This window comes from Palaemon carinicauda, chromosome 11 (assembly GCF_036898095.1).
Source record: "Palaemon carinicauda isolate YSFRI2023 chromosome 11, ASM3689809v2, whole genome shotgun sequence".
Taxonomy (NCBI): domain Eukaryota; kingdom Metazoa; phylum Arthropoda; class Malacostraca; order Decapoda; family Palaemonidae; genus Palaemon; species Palaemon carinicauda.
Window position 1 is genome coordinate 122,013,460 of NC_090735.1, and position 21,558 is coordinate 122,035,017.

The 21,558-nt window shown below is 42.4% G+C and overlaps 2 long non-coding RNA genes across 3 annotated transcripts in view; one reads left to right on the plus strand and one right to left on the minus strand.

The window, feature by feature from the left end:
* The window catches only part of LOC137650154 (uncharacterized), a 370,336-nt gene that overhangs the window by 36,123 nt on the left and 312,655 nt on the right, over positions 1 to 21,558 (plus strand). The window lies entirely within an intron of this gene.
* LOC137650152 (uncharacterized) overlaps positions 1 to 21,558 on the minus strand; it is a 407,979-nt gene that overhangs the window by 22,631 nt on the left and 363,790 nt on the right. The window contains exon 1 of one of the 2 annotated variants that reach the window (XR_011045930.1): positions 20,696 to 20,835. The exons of the other annotated variant lie outside the window; for it this stretch is intronic. This is a non-coding gene — a long non-coding RNA (uncharacterized lncRNA). Of the gene's footprint in view, positions 1 to 20,695; positions 20,836 to 21,558 lie in introns of those variants that run through there. 2 annotated transcript variants of the gene reach the window in all.

Sequence of the window (21,558 nt, forward strand, 5' to 3'; positions counted from 1 at the left end):
AACCATTGTTCTCTAGTCTTGGGTAGTGCCATAGCCTCTGTACCATGGTCTTACACTGCCTTGGGTTAGAATTCTCTTGCTTGAGGGTACACTCAGGCACTTTTCTATCTAGTTCCTCTTCCTCTTGTTCTCTTAAAGTTTTTATTGTTTAAATAGGAAATATTTATTTGAATATTGTTACTATTCCTAAAATATATTATTTTTCCTTATTTCCTTTCCTCACATGGCTATTTTCCCTGTTGGGGCCCCTGGGCTTATAGCATCCTGCTTTTCAAACTAGGGTTGTAGCTTAGCATTTAATAATAATAATAATAATAATAATAATAATAATGTGCTTTCACAGGTGCAAGAGTCTACTCCTGGTGGAGAATAAAAGGCTGATCACACGACAATGGATCACAAGCTCCAGGGTGGTGCATTTCTGGTTTGTGCGCCAATAGATAAAAACCACTGTGACATATGCTACTTGTTCACACACTTTTCTGCAGTGCCACTAATCGAAACTCCACAGAGATGCTGCAACAGTAATTCTTCTTATTCAATGGTATATACGGCCAGGTGGCACTATAGTCAAGTGAAGAGTGGGCTGCATACATGACAAATCAGTAGATAATTTGTATTTTTCCAAACGATACAAACCTTTAGCTATTTATTAGGGGATACGTCAAAAAACTAAAGTAATAGATATCCTTGAAACCATTAGCAAGCTCAAATGGAACTGGGCGGGGCACATTGCCAGGATGACAGACAACCGATGGACATCACGAACAACCTTCTGGACACCCCGAGGATACAGAAGAAACCGAGGAAGACAAAAAACCCGCTGGCGAGATGACTTAGACCAACATAAGCAACAGTGGCACAGAATAGCTTGCAATAGAAATCTGTGGAGGAACCAGGGGAAGGCCTACATCCAACAAAGGACTTTTGAAGGCTGAAATGATGATGATGATGATGATGATGATGATGATGATTTCTTTCTGTGAAACTGAAAGGATGAGCCATTAAAATGTTAGTGAGGGTTAACTACCCATCCCGCTAGTTAGCGGGGGGGTAGATTGCTACCACTCACACACCTGTGATTTAGCTCACTTAGCTTGGAGGTAAGACTTCAAGGGCGATAGGGTCGGCAAGTAAGTTTGTATAAACAGCTAAAGGTTTGTATCGTTAAGAAAAATACAAATCATCTACGAATTTATCATTTGTTCCGTAAGTGGAATTCATACCTACGCTATTTATTAGTTGTGACTCACCAATTAGGAGGGTGGACGTCCCTGCCAATCCGGCTTTTTGGCTTTACATGGGGGCTCCTTGTATCGAATATGTTGGTACCAAATATAAGTAGTTCCTACACTTGCCTATGTAAGCTGTGTGTTGAGATAAGCAGCGACTGTCAAGGTGTAAGTTATTCAGACTTTGAAGGGAAAACTGTTGGACCAAGACTTTCCCAATACCACTTCGCCAGGGAATGGGGACACAACAGTATTGACACAATACTAGGTACACAAGGGAGTGTGCTTTACCCGCAGTGGTTGAGGTCAGCTTGTGCAGAGGACCCAGGCTGCTGCTTTCCTCATGAGAGGGGAGGATGAAGAAAAGAAAAAGATCCAGTCATTCCTTTTCATTCATGCAGACTAAAACCAGGCAACAATGCCCTCAACCTTCAGCTACTTGTCCAATAAGGGTCACGTCTTGCAGGAGGTTGTGAAAGTCTCCTGGAGCATTCACACCCTTGCTTATAGAACCTTCATCACTGAGTAATCTGCTTTGAAGGGCCATCGTGGGTCGACGTTTTAAAGAATTATGGATTGTGTCAAAAAAAAAAAAAAAATAAAAAAAAATAAATAAAATAAATAAATAAATAAAAATAAAAAAAAAAATGTTATTTTCATTAGTAAAATAAATTTTTGAATATACTTACCCGGTGATCATGTAGCTGCAGCTCTGCTGCCCGACAGAAAAAACCTACAGGCGGGATACGCCAGCGATCGCTATACAGGTGGGGGTGTATAACAACAGCGCCATCTGTCGAGTAGGTACTCAAGTACTTCTTGTCAACAAAGAACCAATTTTCTCCTCGGTCCACTGGGTCTCTATGGGGAGGAAGGGTGGGTCCTTTAATTCATGATCACCGGGTAAGTATATTCAAAAATTTATTTTACTAATGAAAATAATATTTTTCAATATTAATCTTACCCGGTGATCATATAGCTGATTCACACCCAGGGGGGTGGGTGGAGACCAGCATACATGTTAACAATAGAAGCTAAGTATCCCGTATTTCATTTTAGCAGTTATTCAAAATAACAAACAAAATTAATAAGTACCTGGTAAGGAAGTCGACTTGAACCATTACTCTGCCTTTTTAAGTACGTCTTCCTTACTGAGCCTCGCGATCCTCTTAGGATGCTGAGCGACTCCTAGGTGCTGAAGTATGAAGGGCTGCAACCCATACTAAAGGACCTCATCACAACCTCTAATCTAGGCGCTTCTCAAGAAAGAATTTGACCACCCGCCAAATCAACCAGGATGCGAAAGGCTTCTTAGCCTTCCGTACAACCCAAAAACAACAATAAAAAGCATTTCAAGAGAAAGATTAAAAAAGGTTATGGGATTATGGGAATGTAGTGGTTGAGCCCTCACCTACTACTGCACTCGCTGCTACGAATGGTCCCAGGGTGTAGCAGTTCTCGTAAAGAGACTGGACATCTTTAAGGTAAAATGATGCGAACACTGACTTGCTTCTCCAATAGGTTGCATCCATTACACTCTGCAGAGATCTGTTTTGTTTGAAGGCCACTGAAGTAGCGACAGCTCTAACTTCATGTGTCCTTACCTTCAGCAAAGCATGGTCCTCCTCATTCAGATGAGAATGGGCTTCTCTAATCAAAAGTCTGATGTAATAAGAAACTGCGTTCTTCGACATCGGTAAAGCAGGTTTCTTAATAGAACACCATAAAGCTTCTGATTGTCCTCGTAATGGCTTCGTACGTCTTAAATAGTACTTAAGAGCTCTTACTGGGCATAGTACTCTCTCTTGTTCGTTTCCAACCAAACTGGACAGACTTGGAATCTCAAACGATTTGGGCCAAGGACGAGAAGGGAGTTCGTTTTTAGCTAAAAAACCAAGCTGTAAGGAACATGTAGCCGTTTCAGATGTAAATCCTATGTTCCTGCTGAAGGCGTGTATCTCACTGACTCTTTTAGCTGTTGCTAAGCAAACGAGGAAAAGAGTCTTCAAAGTGAGATCTTTAAAAGAGGCTGATTGAAGCGGTTCGAACCTTGCTGACATCAGGAACCTTAAAACCACGTCTAAGTTCCAACCTGGTGTGGCTAACCGACGCTCCTTTGAGGTCTCAAAAGACTTAAGGAGGTCCTGTAGATCTTTGTTGTTGGAAAGATCTAAGCCTCTGTGGCGGAAGACTGCTGCCAACATGCTTCTGTAACCTTTGATCGTAGGAGCTGATAGGGATCTTACCTTCCTTAGGTGTAAAAGGAAGTCAGCTATCTGCGTTACAGAGGTACTGGTTGAGGATACTGAATTCGCCTTGCACCAGCTTCGGAAGACTTCCCATTTTGACTGGTAGACCTTGAGAGTGGATGTCCTCCTTGCTCTGGCAATCGCTCTGGCTGCCTCCTTCGAAAAGCCTCTAGCTCTTGAGAGTCTTTCGATAGTCTGAAGGCAGTCAGACGAAGAGCGTGGAGGCTTGGGTGTACCTTCTTTACGTGCGGCTGACGCAGAAGGTCCACTCTTAGAGGAAGAGTCCTGGGAACGTCTACTAGCCATTGCAGTACCTCGGTGAACCATTCTCTCGCGGGCCAGAGGGGAGCAACCAACGTCAACCTTGTCCCTTCGTGAGAGGCGAACTTCTGCAGTACCTTGTTGACAATCTTGAACGGGGGGAACGCATAAAGGTCTAGATGGGACCAATCCAGAAGAAAGGCATCTACGTGAACTGCTGCTGGGTCCGGAATCGGTGAGCAATAATTTGGGAGCCTCTTGGTCATCGAGGTAGCGAACAGATCTATGGTGGGCTGACCCCACAGGGTCCATAGTCTGTTGCAAACATTCTTGTGAAGGGTCCATTCTGTAGGGATGATCTGACCCTTCCGGCTGAGGCGGTCTGCCATGACATTCATGTCGCCTTGAATGAACCTCGTTACAAGCGATATGTTTCGATCTCTTGACCAGGTGAGGAGGTCCCTTGCGATCTCGAACAACGTCATCGAATGAGTCCCTCCTTGCTTGGAGATGTACGCCAAGGCTGTAGTGTTGTCGGAGTTCACCTCCACCACCTTGCCTAGAAGGAGGGACTTGAAGCTTCTCAAGGCCAGATGAACTGCCAGTAGCTCCTTGCAGTTGATGTGTAGTTCTCTTTGATCCGGATTCCACGTGCCCGAGCATTCCCGACCGTCCAGTGTCGCACCCCAGCCCGTGTCCGATGCGTCCGAGAAGAGAAGGTGGTCGGGGGTCTGAACAGCCAGTGGTAGACCTACCCTGAGAAGAATGTTGTTCTTCCACCAAGTCAGTGCAGACTTCATCTTCTCGGAGATAGGAACTGAGACCGCTTCTAGCGTCATGTCCTTTCTCCAGTGAGCAGCTAGGTGATACTGAAGGGGTCGGAGGTGGAGTCTCCCTAACGCGATGAACTGGTCCAGCGATGAAAGCGTCCCTATTAGACTCATCCACTGTCTGACTGAACATCGGTTCCTTTTCAGCATGCTCTGGATGCGTTCTTGGGCTTGACTGATTCTGGGGGCCGACGGAAAAGCCCGAAAAGCTTGACTCTGAATCTCCATACCTAGATAGACCATAGTTTGGGATGGGACGAGTTGGGACTTTTCTATATTGACCAGGAGACCCAATTCCTTGGTCAGATCCATAGTCCATTTGAGATTCTCCAGACAGCGACGACTTGACGCAGCCCTTAAAAGCCAGTCGTCCAAATAGAGGGAGGCTCTGATGTCTGCTAAATGCAGGAATTTGTCAATATTCCTCATCAGTTTGGTAAACACTAGAGGTGCCGTGCTTAGGCCAAAGCACAGGGCTTGGAACTGGTAAACCACCTTCCCAAAGACGAACCTTAGGAAAGGTTGGGAATCTGGGTGGATGGGGACGTGAAAGTACGCGTCCTTTAGGTCTAACGAGACCATCCAGTCTTCCTTCCTGACCGATGCTAGCACCGACTTCGTCGTCTCCATGGTGAACGTCTGCTTGGTGACAAAGACATTTAGAGCACTGACGTCTAGCACCGGTCTCCACCCTCCTGTCTTCTTCGCTACTAAGAAGAGACGGTTGTAGAAGCCCGGGGATTGATGGTCCCGGACTATGACTACCGCTCCCTTTTGTAGCAAGAGAGAGACCTCTTGCTGTAAAGCTAGCCTCTTGTCCTCCTCTCTGTACCTGGGAGAGAGGTCGATGGGAGTTGATGCTAGAGGGGGCTTGCGCAAGAATGGAATCCTGTACCCCTCTCTGAGTAACTTCACAGACTGTGCGTCTGCGCCCCTGTTCTCCCAGGCCTGCCAGTAGTTCTTGAGCCTGGCTCCCACTGCTGTCTGGAGAAGATGGCAGTCAGACTCTGCCTTTTGAGGACTTGGAACCCTTCTTCTTTTTGCCACGTTGACTATCGGCACGGGTACCTCCTCTGCTGGAGGTTCTGCCACGAAAGGGCGGAATGAACCTAGACGCTGGTGTGTCCATCCTAGGTCTAGGCACGGAAGGTAAAGCTGTGACTTTACGTGCGGATGACGCCACCAGGTCATGGGTGTCTTTCTGGATCAACGAGGCGGCAATCCCCTTGATCAGCTCTTCAGGAAAGAGACACTTGGATAGCGGAGCAAACATCAGCTCTGACTTCTGACATGGTGTGACTCCCGCCGACAAGAAGGAGCAAAGGTGATCTCGCTTCTTAAGAACTCCAGACACGAAAGAAGCCGCAAGCTCGCCAGACCCATCCCGAATGGCTTTGTCCATGCAGGACATGATGAGCATGGCAGAGTCCTTATCCGAAGGGGAGGTCTTTCTGCTCAACGCTCCCAAACACCAGTCCAGGAAGTTGAAGATCTCAAACGCACGGAAAACTCCCTTCAAAAGATGGTCCATGTCCGAAGAAGTCCAGCAAATCTTGGACCGTCTCATAGCCAGTCTGCGGGGAGAGTCTACCAGACTTGAGAAGTCGCCCTGGGCAGAGGCAGGAACTCCCAAGCCTAGAACCTCTCCTGTGGCATACCAAACGCTAAATCTGGAAGCAAGCTTGGCCGGGGGAAACAAGAAGGTTGTCTTCCCAAGTTGCTTCTTGGCCTGCAGCCACTCTCCCAGTACCCTTAAAGCTCTCTTGGACGAGCGAGCGAGTACGAGCTTCGTAAAGGCAGGAGCTGCTGACTGCATGCCTAAAGCGAACTCAGAGGGAGGTGAACGTGGAGCTGCAGACACAAACTGCTCCGGATACAACTCCTTAAACAGGGCAAGGACTTTCCTAAAGTCTAAGGAGGGAGGCATAGTCTTGGGTTCATCTATGTCGGAGTGTTGATCGTCCAAATGCGCAGCTTCGTCGTCATCAGATATTCCTTCATCCGAATGCTGAGGAGGAAGCGGCAAAGGAGGAGAAGAAAGCTGAACGGCTGAATCCGGCAGCACGGGTGCATGCGTAGCTGCACTGGATCCAACATCATGCCGCTGCTGGTCAGTCTGAGAGCTGGCAACAACAAAAGCGGAGTGGTGGTGCGTGGTGGGGACTGCCGTGGGTTGCGGAGACTGCCGCATTGCGTCAAAACACGGCAGCTTGACTGCACCTTCCCACTGCTGATGCGGTAGCTCACGCATGTCAACGGAGGGTGCCGCACGTCGGCTAACGTCAACATGCGTCTGGCAGGGTCGACTGCGCATCGGTGGTGGAGCTCTCACAGCCGGAGTGTGGGAGCAGGCAGCCGCAGTGTCAGCTGAGCGCACAACCGTGGTAGGTTGTAGGTTAACGGGTGCAGCGTCAACCTTCTCAGCACGATACTCCTGCATGAAGGAAGCTAGCTGAGTCTGCATAGACTGCAGCAAAGACCACTTAGGGTCTACAGCGGTTGGTGCGGCAACAGACGGAGTGATTGCCTGCTGCGGAACCACTCTACCTCTCTTGGGAGGTGTGCAGTCTTCGGAAGACTGCGGCGAGTCCGAACTGACCCAGTGGCTACACCTGGGCCGTTGGACTCGCTCGGAAGGGACCTTGCGCTTGAGAGGTCGTGAGACCTTGGTCCAGCGTTTCTGACGAGAAACTTCTTCCGCAGACGAGGAATGAATGGGCTCACTCGTCTGTTTGTGGGTGGGACGATCTCTGCAAGATACGTCCTCAACCACTGAGGGTACGTCTGTACGCTGATCAAGGCCTGTCGAACCCTTTGGTCGTACGACATTGCTTCTCCCCTGGGCTTGGGAGCTTGCAAGAGGTCCCGGACTGGGAGGACGACAGGCACGAACAGACGCACCCTCATGCGTAACACTGACACTTTTCACTTCACTTGCACTCACTACACTTCCCACTGCACTTTTCTCCTTCAACTCTTTGACGTCAGCCAAGAGTTGATTGCGGTCATTCGCTAATGACTCAACTCTGTCACCAAGAGCCTGAATGGCACGCATCATATCCGCCATCGAGGGTTGATGAGAGCTAGTAGAAGGGTCGGGTGTAACCACTACAGGGGAAGGAATAGGTTGTGGGGCATGGGGAGAGGAAAAATCAAAAGAGCGAGACGAACTCCTCCTGATCCTAATCAAAAGAGCGAGACGAACTCCTCCTGATCCTATCCTTCTCTAGCCTACGTGCATTCTTAAGGAATTCTTGAAAATCGAATTCCGAAAGCCCAGCGCATTCCTCACATCGATCTTCCAATTGACAGGCTTTACCCCTACAATTGGAACAAACGGTGTGAGGATCTATAGAGGCCTTCGGAAGATGCCTAGAACAGTCCCTAGCGCTACACTGCCTGTACTTGGGGACTTGAGTAGGGTCAGACATCTTGAATTAGTCAAAGGGGGAAATCCAAAATCTATCCAAGTCGTCAACAAATAATCCAAAATCTAATCAATGAAAGCTTGATAAAGTATTGATGATAACTTCTGTACAGCGAAAGCTAATAACTAGAGAGAATACATCACCAAATAGCGTGAAAATCAACTCCAGAAACAACAGCGTATCAAGTAGGTCTTGCCGGTGGCACGACAGAGAGAAAATTGGTTCTTTGTTGACAAGAAGTACTTGAGTACCTACTCGACAGATGGCGCTGTTGTTGTACACCCCCACCTGTATAGCGATCGCTGGCGTATCCCGCCCGTAGGTTTTTTCTGTCGGGCAGCAGAGCTGCAGCTACATGATCACCGGGTAAGATTAATATTGAAAAAAAAGCTTTATGGTTTGGATGTTATGAAAAATACTTAAGCAAGTTTCAAATTTGTAAAGTTTTTTTATATAGCCCTTAAGTAGCCCCCCAGAATACCTTGATCTGTTATTTCTTTTAACCCTTTTACCCCCAAAGGACGTACTGGTACGTTTCACAAAACTCATCCCTTTACCCCCATGGACGTACCGGTACGTCCTTGCAAAAAAATGCTATAAAATTTTTTTTTTTTCATATTTTTGATAATTTTTTTTAAAAATTCAGGCATTTTCCAAGAGAATGAGACCAACCTGACCTCTCTATGACAAAAATTAAGGCTGTTAGAGCAATTTAAAGAAAATATACTACAAAATGTGCTGGGTAATAAAATAACCCCTTGGGGGTTAAGGGTTGGAAATTTCCAAAGAGCCTGGGGGTAAAAGGGTTAACAGGTAATGACAGCAAGACAAGACACTACCCCCAATAGGGAGACAAGTAGAGGTACTAGAATAGGTGTAATATTGCATAATCCTGCACCTGTATACATTGCTAGTCAGCCTGGTGAAGACTGTTGAATGCAGGTTTGCTTGGAGATTCTAGTTGGAATGACAATCAAGTAGCGAAGCATACTGCAGACGACCTTCACAGCCCACTACCTGCAAGACGTGACCCACAGGAGCCTCGATACGTTTTCTATCGGCCCTGTGGTGGCTGCACAACAGCTGGTCTAACCTCAGGCTCCTTTTTGGACAAGTAGCAGTAGGTTGAGGGCGTTGTTACCCGGTCTTAGTCTGCGTGAATGAAAGAGTATGTCTGACCCTTACTTTCTTCATTCTCCCCTCTCTTGGGGAAGCAGCATCCTGGTCCTCGCATAGCTGACCTCGACCTCTGCAGGTAACCCATGCTTCTTTGTGCTCCTAGTATTAAGCTTAATACTGTTGCGTCCCCCATACCCTGACGAGGTGGTATTGGGAACGTCCTATCCTAGATTCCTATCTAAAGGTCTCAAGGTCAACTTCATAGGACGAGTCACACTTTCCTCCACACACTGCTTATGTAGGCCACTCGTTCCTAGCAATGCTAGGAACTTGTGAGGTGCAGGGGCTCCTTTTCTCAAGTGACAAATTCTCAAGTATGAGGGATTTGAGGGATATTAACGGATTTTGACAGAGGAAAATGATATTGTCATTATAAAATAAATTTTTGAACATACTTACCCGGTGGATATATATACTGTATAGCTTACGTCTCTGACGTCACAGCAGAAATTCAAAACTCGCGGAAATCGCAGATTGGGTAGCTAGGTGTACTACTAGCGCCACCACTCGCCAGGTAACTGGAACCATTCCAGGAGTCCTCAGATCTTCCATGCCCATAGGTCTCTAGAGGGGAGGAAGGGAGTGAGTTTAATTATATATATCCACTGGGTATGTTCAAAAATTTATCTTATAATGAAAATATCATTTTAAAACATCTGACTAAGCCGGTGGATATATATATATAGCTGATTGACACCCTTGGTGGAGGGTTAGAGACCAGCTAAAACATTATTGGAATATTACTCAAGAGTTTTATAAAAACAAACTTAAGAGTTCGTACCTGATAAGGAAGCTGACTTTTATGATTCTCTGCCTCATTAGTCCGCTGTCCTTATGAGATCCAGCGATCCACTCAGGGGGCTGAAAGACCTCTAGGGGCTGTCAAAAACGGTGTAAATACCTCACTATGACAGGACCTCAACCAATACCCTTGTTCTGGGCACTCTCGAGAAACAAGTTTGACCACCTGCTAAAATCAATGATTGCGGAAGACTGTCGACCAGTCTCCACAAACAACCAAAAATACAATAGTTTCAAGAGAATAAAAAAGGTATTAGGATTAGGGGAATGTAGTGGTAGAGCTTTAACCCACTACTGCACTCGCTGCTACGAATGGTCCCAAAGTGTAGCAGTCCTCGTAAAGAGTCTGGACACGTTTTAAATGATGTGAAGCGAACACAGATTTACTCCTCCAAAAGGTTGTGTCCATAATGCTCTGTAAGGATCGATTTTGCTTGAAACCCACAGAAGTTGCCACAGGTCTGACTTCGTGGGTCTTCACTTTCAGCAGTTTAAGGTCTGCCTCACCGTAGTGAGTGTAAGCCTCTCTAATCAAGAGCCTGATAAAATATGATAAGGCGTTCTTTGACATCGGTAAGGGGGGCTTCTTGACCGAACACCATAGAGCTTCAGATTTGCCTCGTAATTTTTTAGTTTTGTCTAGATAAAATTTAAGTGCTTTTACAGGGCACAGGACCTCCTCCATTTCTTCACCAACCACATCTGAAAGGTTCGGAATCTCGAAAGACTTCGGCCATGGATGGGAAGGACGCTCATTCTTGGCCAGGAAACCAAGCTGTAAGGAGCATATAGCCTTACTATTACTGAAGCCAATATTTTTGCTAAAAGCATGAACCTCACTGACTCTTTTAGCTGATGCCAGATTTACTAAGAAAAACATCTTTAAGGTGAGATCTTTAAAAGAGGCTAAGTGTAAGGGCTAAAACTTATCACTCATAAGAAACTTCAGGACAACATCCTCCAGATTCCAAGCTGGTGGTTCTAGTTGACGCTCCTTAGAAGTCTCAAAGGACTTGAAGGTCTTTGTTGTTAGAGAGGTCCAAGTTCCTGTGCCTGAAAATGGCTGCTAGCATGCTCCTATAACCTTTAATGGTAGAGGAGGGAAAACTTGCGTTTTCTCCTAAGGTGTAAAAGGAAGTCAGCAATTTGGGTCAGAGAGGTACTGGATGAGGAAACTGAGTTGACTTTGCACCAATCTCAAAAAACCTCTCATTTTGACTGGTAGACCTTGATGGTAGAGGTCCTCCTTGCTCTAGCGATAGCTCTAGCTGCCTCCTTTGAAAAGTCTCTAGCTCTTGTGAGTTTTTCGATAGTCTGAAGGCAGTTAAGACGTAGAGCTTGGGAGGTTTTGATGGAACTTTTTCAAGTGCGGTTGTCTGAGAAGATCTATCCGCATTGGTAGGCTTCTTGGTATGTCCACCATCCATTGAAGTACTGTACCTCGGTGAACCACTCTCTTGATGGCCAGAGGGGAGCAACTAGAGTCAATCTGGTTCCCTCGTGAGAGACAAACTTCTGTAAGACTTTGTACAGGACTTTGAAGGGGGGAACGCGTACAAATCAAGGTGAGACCAGTTCAGCAGGAAAGCGTCGATGTGGACTGCTTCTAGATCTGATACTGGAGAGCAGTACGTTTGAAGCCTCTTCGTTCGAGGTTGCAAATAGGTCTATGGACGGACGACCCCAAATCTGCCAAAGTTTCTTGCAAACCTCCTGATGCAGTGTCCATTCCGTGGGAATGACTAGGTTTCTTCTGCTGAGGCCGTCTGCCATCACGTTCCTCTCTCCTTGGATGAACCTTGCGAGTAAGGCGACGTTCCTTTCCTTCGACCAAACTAGAAGCTCCCTTGCAGTCTCGTAAAGGGACTTCGAGTGGGTCCCGCATTGTTTGGAAATGTAGGCCAACACTGTGGTGTTGTCTGCGTTTAATTGTACTACAGTACTTTGTTCAGAATCAACCTTTCGAAACCTTGAAGGGCCAATAGGACTGCTAATAGTTTTCCCCACCCCGAGTCCGAAGCGTCGGAACACAACACAAGGTCTGGGTTCCTTTGCGCTAGCGAGAGGCCTTCCTGAAGTTTGGTTGTGTCGTTCCACCACTGTAGACAACTCTTGACAGACTGGAAGTGGAATACTTTCTGTCTCTAAGCCCTTCTCCTTGTCCCAATAGTGGTTGAGGTGAAATTGAAGAGGGCAGAGATTTAGTCTTCCTAGGGAGACAAACTGCTCCAGTGAGGAGAGTGTTCCCAGCAGACTCATCCACTGTCTCACAGAACAATTTATTTTCTCAAGAAAAAGACAAATCTTTAGGAGGGCTTGTTCTATCCTTGTGGATGATGGGAAAGCCTGAAAAACTAGACTCTGAATCTCCATCCCCAAATAAAGAATCTTCTGGGATGGGATCAGTTGGGACTTCTCTGTGTTGACAAGAAGACCCAGTTCCTTTGCTAATATCAATGTCCTTCTGAGATCCTCCAGACAGCGATTGAAGGAAGACGCCTTGAGTAACCAGTCGTCGAGATACAGGGAGGCTCTGATACCTGTCGAATGCAGGAAGCTTGCCGCATTTAGCACGAGCGTTGTAAAAATATGAGAAGCAGTGCTGAGGCGGAAACACAAGGCCCGAAACTGGAAGACTTCCTTCCCGTAAACGAACCTCAGGTAACATTTGAAGCTCGGATGTATAGGGATATGAAAATAGGCGTCCTGGAGGTCTAAAGAAACCATCCAGTCGCCTTTCCTTACTGATGCTAGCACAGTTTTGGAAGTCTTCATCGAGAACTTTGTTTTCTGAATGAAAGCGTTGAGAGCGCTTAGATCTAGGACTGGTCTCCATCCCCCCGAGTTCTTTGGAACCAGGAAGAGGCGGTAGTAAAACCCTGGAGACTGCAAATCCTGTACCTTCTCTACAGCTTCTTTTTCCAACAAGAGGGACACTTGTAGAAGCAATGGCTGTCTCTTTGAGTCCTCTCGGTATCTGGGAGAGAGGTCTATTGAATCTTGAACTAAAGGGGGTTTCTTTACAAAAGGAATCTTGTATCCCTCCTTCAGCCCTTCTCTCCCAAGCCTGCCCGAAGTTCTCCAGTCTGGCCCCTACTGCTGTCTGAAGTCAAAAGCAGACTCTGCTTCGACCTGATCTTGATCCCCTCCTTTTTCCTCTTCTCCCATCAGGTCTGGAGTTACCCCTACTGATGGGTCTACCTCGAAAGGGAGGAATAAATCTAGACAAAGGAGTATCAACCTTTGGTTTACTGCTAGAAAAGGAAGTTAGTACTTTCCGAGCTGTCTTGGAGACCAAGTCATGGGTGTTTTTCTGGGCTAAAGATGTAGCAACCTCTTTCACATGATCTTGTGGGAATAGAGAATGAGAGAGCAGCGTAAACAGTAATTCAGACCTCTGACAAGGGGTGACCCCCATGGAAAGGAAAGAACACATCTGAGCTCTTTTCTCGAGAACTCCAGCCGTAAAAAGAGCTGCTAATTCGTTAAGAGCCATCCCTCACAGCTTTGTCCATGCAAGACATAATCTAAATAACACTATCATTGTTCTTAAAAGAAGAAACTTTCTTACCCAAGGCTCCCAGAGTTCAGTCGAGAAAGTTGAAAACTTCGAAGGCTCTGAAGACGCCCTTGAGAAGATGATCGAGTACCGAAGTCGTCCAGAAAATTTTAGTATGTCTCATGGCTAATTGACGAGAAGAGTCTATTAGGCTTGAGAAGTTCCCCCTGGGCAGAGGCAGTTACTCCCAAGCCGAGAACTTCTCCTGTCTCGTACCACACACTTGACCTGAAAGCTAGTCTAGCTGGGGGGAAGGAAAAGGCCGACTTGCCTAGATTTCTCTCGGACTGCATCCAGTCTCCCAACAATCTTAAAGCTCTTTTAGATGATCTTGAAAGCACCATCTTTGTAAAAATAGGAGCTTGAGTTGCTGTCCCAAAGGTGAACTCTGAAGGGGGGGGAGCATGGAGTAACAGGAACAAAGTGACTAGGAAATTCCTCTGTGAGAACTTTCATTATTTTCTTAAGGTCCAAAGAATGCTGTACAGTCTTAGGCTCTTCCTCTGATAAGTCTTCCAAAGGTTCAACTGCGGAAAGAGGATCATCTACATCTTTAAAAGAAGGCAATCGCTCTGGACTGCTTCAATGACTACAGCCAGGTCTTTGAGGCAATAAATAACTCTGATCTATTAAGATCATTTTCCTCTTGAGAGGTCTGGAAACTTGACGCTAGTCGCGATTATATTTTTACTGACTAAAACGTCATCTGAAGATGAGGTAAACTTAACCTCACCTTTCCCATGGTGAGGGTGAGCGTTTCGTGAAATGTCAACAGAAACGCTTGAGGGGACGTCTGCTCGTGTGGTTACGCCTCTCGTTCCCTTTTGCCGATCGACATTCCTTCTCCCAGAAGTTGGGGAGCTTGAAAGAGGTCTTAGGCTAGGTGAACGACAGGTACGAGCAGACGCACCCTCCACAGCACTGAACACATTCTCGGCACTTTTGGCACTAACACTGGCATTTTTAAGCATATTCACATCAGACATAAGCTGGTTTCTGTCCGTAGCAAGCGATTCAACCCTAACACCAAGGGCTTGAATAGCACTCATCATATCCTTAAGTGAAGGCTCATCGGTAACAGTAGGAGGTTCATGAACTACCACTACAGGGGAAGGAATAGGTTCAGGGACATGGGGAGAAGAAAATTCTCTAGATCGAGAAGAACTTCTTCTGACTCTATCTCTCTCTAACTTACGAGTGTACCGATCGAAATCCAGCCACTCGCTCTCAGATAACAACACACATTCATCACATCGATCCCCTAATCGACAAATCTTACCTCTACATTTAGTACAAATAAGAGTGGGGATCGATAGAGGCCTTAGGAAGGCGGGTTTTACAGCCTTTCACACACTTTCTATAAACTGGGGAAGGGTCAGCCATTTTGGAAAATTCCAGAGAGATCAATCAAGCAAAGGTCAAAATAATTCAAATCAAAAGAGGTTCAAGATAATCCGTAAGTAAATCCAATCAAGCGAAAGCCAATTAACAAAAAAAAAAAAAAAAAAAAAAAAAAAAAGTACCTCACCAAAGATACTGCAAAAATCGAAGGTTATAACGAGCGAATGTTCCAATGATGTCGCCAGCAATGGCGGCAGAGAAGATCTGAGGACTCCTGGAATGGTTCCAGTTACCTGGCAAGTGGTGGCACTATTAGTACACCTAGCTACCCAATCTGCGATTACAGCGAGTTTTGAATTTTCTGTCGTGACGTCAGCGACGTAAGCTATATATATATCCACCAACTAAGCCAGATGTTTAAAAATACACGTTTCATTGTTTTCAGGGTTAATATAAGATACTTTAATTACTTAGGAAACTGGAATTCACTGTAAGTAATGGACGAGTGCTGGCTAGCTTGGCCTTTTTCACTATATCTAATGGGGTCTGGGCTATGATAACTTATACTGTATATCTATCGATTAACCCTTTTACCCCCATGCTCTTTGGAAATTTCCAACCATTAACCTCCAAGGGGTTATTTTTTCCCCAGTACATTTTGCAGTACTATATATGTTTTTTTAAATTGCTCTAACAGCCTTAATTTTTGTCATAGAGAGGTCAGGTTGGTCTCATTCTCTTTGAAAATGCCTGAATTTTCTCAAAAAATTATCAAAAAAATGAAAAAAAATTTTTTAAAGCATTTTTTTGCAAGGACGTACCGGTACGTCCATGGGGGTAAAGGGATGAGTTTTGTGAAACGTACCAGTACGTCCTTTGGGGGTAAAAGGGTTAAAATGTGAAGTATATTTTTCACCCCAAGGTCATTGTTTACATTTGAGAGACTGATGGCGAGTTACTGCGCATGCGTTGGTTCCAATTGGTTAGGGGAGTTTTCTGTGTATTTACAATAACGTAATTATTACCTGGTTTTTTAACCCTTTTACCCTCAAAGGACGTACTGGTACTTTCACAAAACCCATCCCTTTACCCCCCATGGACGTACCGATACGTCCTTGCAAAAAATGCTATAAAAATTTTTTTTTTCATATTTTTGACAATTTAAAAAAAAAAAACAGGCATTTTCCAAGAGAATGAGACCAACCTGACCTCTCTATGACAAAAATTAAGCCTGTTAGAGCAATTTAAAAAAAAATATACTGCAGAATGTGCTGGGAAAAAAATAACCCCTTGGGGGTTAAGGGTTGGAAATTTCCAAAGAGCCTGGGGGTAAAAGAGTTAACCAATTACTAGCGTCCAAATATTTATGCAGAAGTTCCCGGATGTTGTTATACAACAGCCAATTCTTTCCACCCTAACTTTCAGTTTCAACTATACTGTACTACCATCATGAAAACCCATCTCCAAGAGGAAAGTACAGTCGCTCCCCTACTTACGATCATTCGAGTTACGAACAACGGTACATACGAACATGTCTGCGCGTATGTCGAAAAATGTTCGGAAAGAGATGCTGTAAGTTAGATTTTGTATTGCGCGCCTTTTTCCGAGTAGTGCTCACCCAGCATCCACCTTCCTCTACCCAGTTCGTTGCAGTGCGTAAGTGCGTGAACGTATCTCCAGTGCGCAAAGAACTTTTTTCCTTTTTATCATTAAATATCTCGTGCATCCATTATTCAATATGGTTGGTGAAAAGCAAAAGGCTTCTAGTGAGAGTGGTAGTGCAAAGAAGAGGCAAGCCATTTCATTTGAAACGAAAGTGGCAATAATAAAGAAGCTTGATTACGTACATGTACATACTTTGTGTGTGTGTGTCTCTCTCTCTCTCTCTCTCTCTCTCTCTAACATACGTAGTACAGTACTGTACTATTCTCTCCATTTTATTAAATGTTTTTTTCAGTACAAACCAATACAGGTTACTTATACAAGCCTAAAACGTACTTATATAAACCTTCAATATACTTATATAGGCCTTAAACATAAATTATAATACAAAATATAGCACTGAAGCAACTTACGAACGAATTCACCTTACGAACGATCGTTCGGAACGTAACTCGTTCGTAAGTTGGGGAGCGTCTGTACAATCTATTTCAAAATTTAGTGTAATCTAATCTATATCGGCAATTGATTAGGATGAAAATGCTCTCCGTTCAGTGTATAGCATTTGTAGCTCATGTGAAAGTACAAAAAAAAAATCCCCGAGTGACCCCCAGGGGTGATGTACACAGCACATCCACATACCGCTTGCCAGAACATTAGGAGCAGCGAGATTACGTTTATTTGCAACCAAAGTGAGCAGTGGCAGACCAAAAACCATTATTAGGACGTTAAGTGACTCATCGAAAATTGTAATACTTTAACCCTTTTACCCCCAGGCTCTTTGGAAATTTCCAACCCTTAACCCCCATGGGGTTATTTTATTCCCAGCACATTTTGCAGTATATTATTTTTAAATTGCTCGAACAGCCTTAATTTTTGTCATAGAGAGGTCAGGTTGGTCTCATTCTCTTGGAAAATGCCTGATTTTTTTCAAAAAATTATCAAAAATCTGAAAAAAAAAATTTTATAGCATTTTTTTGTAAGGACGTACCGGTACGTCCATGGGGGTAAAGGGGTGGGTTTTGTGAAACGTACCAGTATGTCCTTTGGGGGTAAAAGGATTAATTTTCATCCACTTACATGAACCATATATTTATCCAACTGATTATCTTGTGTTTATTTTGTATTTCTGACCATTATTATAGCTGCAAATCACTTATTTTTTGCCTTTCCTCACCCCTCCCTAAAAAAAACAGGGTTTCTGACTATAGTCCATTTCTTTTAGTGATGCATATTTGCACCGACTCGCGGCGGTGCCCTTTTAGCTCGGAAAAGTTTCCAGATCGCTGATTGGTTGGACAAGATAATTCTAACCAATCAGCGATCAGGAAACTTTTCCGAGCTAAAAGGGCACCGCTGCGAGTCGGTGCAAATATGCATCGCTAAAAGAAATGGACTATAGTGTCCCCTGTAATTGTCTTTGTATTATGGGGGTCCAAAAACTCATGAATGGGTGGTTTTCCCCAATAATCAACGTCAGAAATGCATAAAACACAAGATAGAGTAGGAAAAATATATGGTTCATGTATTTGGCTAGAGATTAAAGTATCAGTTCAGTTTCGCCTTTCCAGTTCACCAGTCAGGGACGTTACCACACCGGCCACAACCACCCTGTAGTTCTTTATTATCCCTTTTACCCCCAAAGGACGCACTGGTACGTTTCACAAAAGCCATCCCTTTACCCCCATGGACGTACTGGTACGTCCTTGCAAAAAAATGCTATAAAAATTTTTTTTTCCTATTTTTGAGAAAATTCAGGCATTTTCCAAGAGAATGAGACCAACCTGACCTCTCTATGACAAAAATTAAGGCTGTTAGAGCAATTTTAAAAAAATATACTGCAAAATGTGATGGGAAAAAAATAACCCCCTGGGGGTTAAGGATTGGAAATTTCCAAATAGCCTGAGGGTAAAAGGGTTATTTTCCTTTTCTCATCGCTAAGGTCTGGACAGTAAAGAACGAAATGAGAGAGGTCTTCAGTTTCAAGCCCCATACAGTTTACATTTTACCCTTGCTATTAATTCATGTCTTCCTAACATTTCTAATATTTACCATTTTCAGTGATCTCTTATGGCAAAGGACACACGGCAAATGAAGTAGGGTTAGGTAGGGAGTACCCTACAGTAGGTTAGGACATATCCACTAAGTTAAAAGACTTGGCAATCAATGTAGGGTTAGGTGGGCGTGCCTTAGGTTAGGACGTCCTCTCGACTTATTACAACTCTGGCACAACGGCCATTTTTCTATCCCCTGACAGTAACATACATTATAAATACCTTAAAATATTCTATTTTTCCTCATTTCCTTTCCTCACTGGGGTATTTTCCCTATTGGGGCCCCTGGGCTTATAGTATCCTGCTTTTCCCACTAGGGTTATAGCTTAACAATTAATTATAATAATTATACTTATAATTTTAATAAAAATATTTTCTTTTAATAAAGGGGTTCTCAACTTAAAAATTTGGAGGCAAACCCAAATGAAATCAAATCTCTATTGTATTAAAATTCATAATAAATACTCTTAATAAATTTCATATTTTAATGCAGTAAGCAAAAAAACATTTGCAATTTGTTGACCTTTGCAGCTGAATATCATAAGCGTACATACCCTAATTAAAACCTTAAGCCTACCTTTTAATATTAAAAGTAGAAATAGCCAAGTGAACAAAAGAAATAAACTATATAAGTAAAGAATAATGAAAATGGAACATCTCGAGATTTAAGGTTAAACAAATACGTCATATAAACTATGAATACCAAATTTAAATAGATACGATATTGAAGGAACGGCCTCGTTCTGGAACAATTTCATACAGTATGTATACAACGCTTATTTTGGCAGTATGGATGGTATGTATGTATACCCAAAACATACATTATGAAATAACTTACATTATGATAAAATGAATACCAAATTTAAATAGATACGATATTGAAGGAACGTCCTGGTTCTGAAACAATTTCATACAGTATGTATACAACACTTATTTTGGCAGTATGGATGGTATGTATGTATACCCAAAACATACATTATGAAATAACTTACATTATGATAAAATGAAAACCAAATTTAAATAGATACGATATTGAAGGAACGGCCTGGTTCTGAAACAATTTCATACAGTATGTATACAACGCTTATTTTGGCAGTATGGATGGTATGTATGTATACCCAAAACATACATTATGAAATCACTTAAACTAATACGTCATATAAACTATGAATACCAAATTTAAATAGATACGATATTGAAGGAACAGCCTGGTTCTGAAACAATTTCATACAGTATGTATACAACACTTATTTTGGCAGTATGGATGGTATGTATGTATACCCAAAACATACATTATGAAATAACTTACATTATGATAAAATGAATACCAAATTTAAATAGATACGATATTGAAGGAACGGCCTGGTTCTGAAACAATTTCATACAGTATGTATACAACGCTTATTTTGGCAGTATGGGTGGTATGTATGTATACCCAAAACATACATTATGAAATAACTTACATTATGATAAAATGAATACCAAATTTAAATAGATACGATATTGAAGGACCGGCCTGGTTCTGTCACAATTTCATACAGTATGTATACAACGCTTATTTTGGCAGTATGGATGATATGTATGTATGTATGTATACCCAAAACATACATTATGAAATAACTTACATTATGATAAAATGAATACCAAATTTAAATAGATACGATATTGAAGGACCGGCCTGGTTCTGAAACACTTTCATACAGTATGTATACAACGCTTATTTGGCAGTATGGATGATATGTATGTATGTATGTATACCCAAAACATACATTATGAAATAACTTACATTATGATAAAATGAATACCAAATTTAAATAGATACAATATTGAAGGAACAGCCTGGTTCAAAAACAATTCCATACAGTATGTATACAACGCTTATTTTGGCAGTATGGATGATATGTATGTATACCCAAAACATACATTATGAAATCACTTAAACTAATACGTCATATAAACTATGAAAACCAAATTTAAATAGATACGATATTGAAGGAACGGCCTGGTTCTGAAACAATTTCATACAGTATGTATACAACGCTTATTTGGCAGTATGGATGGTATGTATGTATACCCAAAACATACATTATGAAATAACTTACATGATGCAATTTTGGGCAGGATAATAACTGACTTAAGTGGGAACAGATCACAAGTTAAAATCCGACTGTAAATGACAGGTAGACTGACAGTTTTGGCGGCCATGTTGTTCCAGGTTACAGCTGTCAAGTGTCAACAGTTCATCTTTACAACGGCTCTTCTAGGAATTTGGGACGTATCTTAGAGTTTATTATTATTATTATTATTATTATTATTGTTTATTCTTTATAGTTTTATATAATTTTAACTTGAGTAAATATTTATAGTCTAATCTCAAGATATTTTATAGTTAATTCTCCCTTAGAGTTTCTTATAATAATAATAATAATAATAATAATAATAATAATAATAATAATAATAATAATAATATTTAAAATAAAATAATAATAATAATAATAATAATAATAATAATGATAATAATATTAATATTTTTAATAAAATAATAATAATAATAATAATAATAATATTTATAATAAAATAATAATAATAATAATAAAAATAATAATAATATAATAATAATAATGATAATAATAATAGCAAACAAATCTAAAGTTGAATATATAAACAAGAATACATCATGCAAATTAAAGTTTTGTTCTCATTTTAGAATATAGTTCGTGTATTCTATTAAATGATTTAACAATATCTAATATTTTGTGGACAGTAATATAGGACGAATATACTAAAAAATAAAATTACTTTAACTTATAGTCAGGATTTCATTCAACTGTCAAAATAAAAATTGATAATATAAATAAGTTAAAACTGCTTGCTGCCTTTTTCTTGTAAGGATCAGTCATTAAAAAAGCTATTGTCTAAGCTTTAAAATTCTTTAATATAAAATATATTCTTTTGTGAACAAGTA